The sequence below is a fragment of the Vidua macroura genome, chromosome 13 (assembly GCF_024509145.1).
Source record: "Vidua macroura isolate BioBank_ID:100142 chromosome 13, ASM2450914v1, whole genome shotgun sequence".
In the NCBI taxonomy this organism is placed as follows: Eukaryota; Metazoa; Chordata; class Aves; order Passeriformes; family Viduidae; genus Vidua; species Vidua macroura.
Window position 1 is genome coordinate 20,511,825 of NC_071583.1, and position 2,940 is coordinate 20,514,764.

Consider the following 2,940-nt stretch of genomic DNA (forward strand, 5'->3'; position numbering starts at 1 on the left):
AGCTGCCAGCTCAGAGCCCAAAGCTCGTCCAGGGGGGCATTGCTGCAGGTGCCAGGACAGAACCACGCATGTGTGTGCCCTCGCCCTGCACCATCCCCTCAGCGCTCCTGCGGCTCAGTGCTGCTCGTGCAGATCTGCAGAGATGACAGAAGCTCCTGTGGCTTTTGGGTTACAGGTTTGTCTGCAGGGAGGACTTCTCCAGCTCCTGGGCTGGATGCTGCGCACCAACAGACCTCCCGTCGCAGGGGTGAGTAGTGTGCCCCTGCTGACCCCACAGGCTGTGCACTGGTTTTGTGGGATCCATTCCTGGGAAATGGAACAACTCTCCCTCTTTCTCTTAAGGTCCTCCAAAAGGAAAGACCCAAGATACTGCAGCCACAAAGTCTCATGAGTCAAACGAATTCCTGAGACAATCACAGAAGGAAGCACAGGGAGGACAAGGTGGGTACATTCCCCTCAGCCTTCTCTGGGACTCAGCAGCTGGGGGATTTCCTTGCACATCTGGACACGCCGTGCCCGGCACAGCGGGAAGAGATCCATGGCAGCCTGGCTGTCCCGCTACTGCTTTCACGGCCTGCAGGGCTGTTTCCCAGCCTGGCCTGGCTGCAGCTTCTCCCCAGCCTCTGCAAGAAGGCATTTGGCAGCAGCTGACAGGGAGCCCAAACTGCACCACGAGTTATGCACACCCTGAGATCCCCTGCAATTTCCCAGTCTCTGAGCAGATGAGGAGATGCAGCTGTTTGCACAAGGGAGTTCTCTGGCCCCCACAGCCTGGGCATTCTCCTGATCTTTACCTGTGACTTTGACAAGCATTGCCTCCAGAAGATGCCACCTCTCCAATGGGGAATGTTTCCATCTGATCCAGCTGTGCCTCTTCCTTTTTCAAGTGATGGACCAAACATCCCTGCAGAAGGACGCACATCCCGGAGGAAGCAGTGGCTCAGTGGCAAGCTCTGCTGCAGGGAGGAAGGCGATGCCAGGCGCAGGCACAGGCACAGGAGGTAATTGCTGTGCCGGGCTCAGCCGGGCTCAGCCCTCAGCGGGGCTGTGTGGCAGCAGCTCTTCCCCCAGGCCCTGCCCTTGCACGGCCCGGCAGCAGCCAAAGCTGGAGGCGCCTCGGCTTCCAGGCCTCTGGAGCTCGTTCACAGCCCCGGGGAATCGGGACTCGCGCACCAACGCCCTTCCCGCTGCAGCTGCTTCCGGAGCTGGCCCTGAGTGCCCAGAGGCCCAAGGCACGGGAGCAGCCCCGAGAGGGAGCCCTGCTGCGAGCCCAGGGCCAGAGCCAGCCCTGGCTCCTGACTGGGCAGGGGCTGCACTGGCTCCTGACAGGGCCTGACTCTGTCCCCTGGGGCTGGGGGAGCTGTCCCAGGGCAGGGAGGGCCAGGGCTGGCAGGGGCTGCTCAGAGAAGGGTTTGGCCGTATGCACCGTGCTGCCAGCTCAGCAGTGCAGCACAGCGCGGGCTCACGCTCCCCGTTGCTCCCACAGATGCAGCCAGCACCACAGCACCTCTTCCAGATTCCCAGAAGGGCATCGGAAGGGGTTTCTGTCATGGAACAGGCTACTCGCTAGAGTTAATGGCAGGCATGCTTCTTTTGAAGCTTGTCTTCATGTTGTGCTGCTTTAGAATCTGGTATTCCTGGAAGAGAAAATGGTGAGTGCTTTGTTGCTTTTTCCCTCAAACAGCTTATTTTGAAGTCTCTTATAGACAGGAAAGGTTCCCAGAGAGTCTGCAGTGGAGTTGTGGCCAGTCTGTGGTTGTCCAAAAAACTCTGCTGAGGGTTCTGCTGCTGCTCAGTGCTTTCATTGGCCTCTTAATTGCTGGGCCTTGTCCTGGGGGGCCCGCTGGGGCTGCAGCCACTGCTGGCTCCCACTGAGGCTGCCTGGCCAAGAGCAGCCCCAGGGGCACAGGGCAGAGGTGAGGCAAGGTGGGGAGGAGAAAGAGCAGGGATGAGATTGCCCTTGCAAGGCAGTCGCGCTCTGGGGCCCGCTCCTGGCCAGGGAGCCTGCCCAGAGCCGTGCCCTGCTCGCCGGGGCCTTGGGGGGCAGCTGTCCAGCTGGGCCAAGGTGTGCCAGCAGCTCCAGCTGGGCTGGGGAGCCTTGCCAGCTCTGGGCCCTGCTGTGTAGGAGGGTCCCAGTGTGCCACTGGCAGGTGGTGGCCTCAGGCTCTCCTCTCTTTCCATAGTCGCAGCTCTGGACAGGAGATGAAAGCAGTGGCTTCCCCTCACACCCAGACTGCTTGTGGAGCACCTCCAGCAGTAATAAGGGCCTGGTCAGCCCTTTCTGGAGTTCTGAGAAGAGGACACCAGTAGATCTGTCTACGAGGAAATCTCCAAAGACCCTGTAGATCCCACTGCCACTTCCTCTCCCCATGGGTATCCCCAAGCTGCCTTCACCCGTTTTTGATCTCCCTCTGTCCCGTCCCAGCCCATTCCCCAGTTCTTCTAAAGACCCCGGTACCAGCCCAGCACCCTCCAGCCCCAACTGAGACCAACATGGTCCCTCCTCTGCCCCTAAGCTCCCTGGCCCTGCCCCCTAAACGCTATTGAAGGTAACCCCCCGCCCCTGCCAGGGTAGGTGATGGCCCCCACTTCGGTTGCAATAAAGAGATGGAGCTGTCACCCCCGTGTCCGGGTGGTACCACCAGCAAAGCCCAGCCAGCACCAGCACTGGCTGAGCTCCATGCCCAGGAGCAGCTGTGGATGCCCACGGTGAGGGCAGGCAGGAGCCAGGCAGGGGCTGCTGTGAGCAGCGGCGGGGCCCCGAGGGGCTGGGGGAGCCCATGCTGAGCGTCCCTGGGCTGAGGGCACATTTCCTTCTGTGGGATCATCTGGGCCTGGAGCTCCTCCAGTGGCATGCCCAGGAAAAGAGGGAAGCCATCAAAAACATCTCCAGGGACACAGCCTGACCTGCAATGCCAGCAGGCAAAACAAAGCTCCTCC

The 2,940-nt window shown here is 60.8% G+C and overlaps 1 long non-coding RNA gene across 1 annotated transcript; it reads left to right on the top strand.

Annotated features, from left to right (window-relative positions):
- The first annotated feature begins 983 nt into the window (after positions 1–983).
- Positions 984–2,619, top strand: LOC128813792 (uncharacterized). The gene is made up of 3 exons (XR_008439181.1): positions 984–1,001; positions 1,487–1,652; positions 2,184–2,619. It is a non-coding gene; the product is annotated as an uncharacterized LOC128813792 (long non-coding RNA).
- Positions 2,620–2,940: the final 321 nt, after the last annotated feature.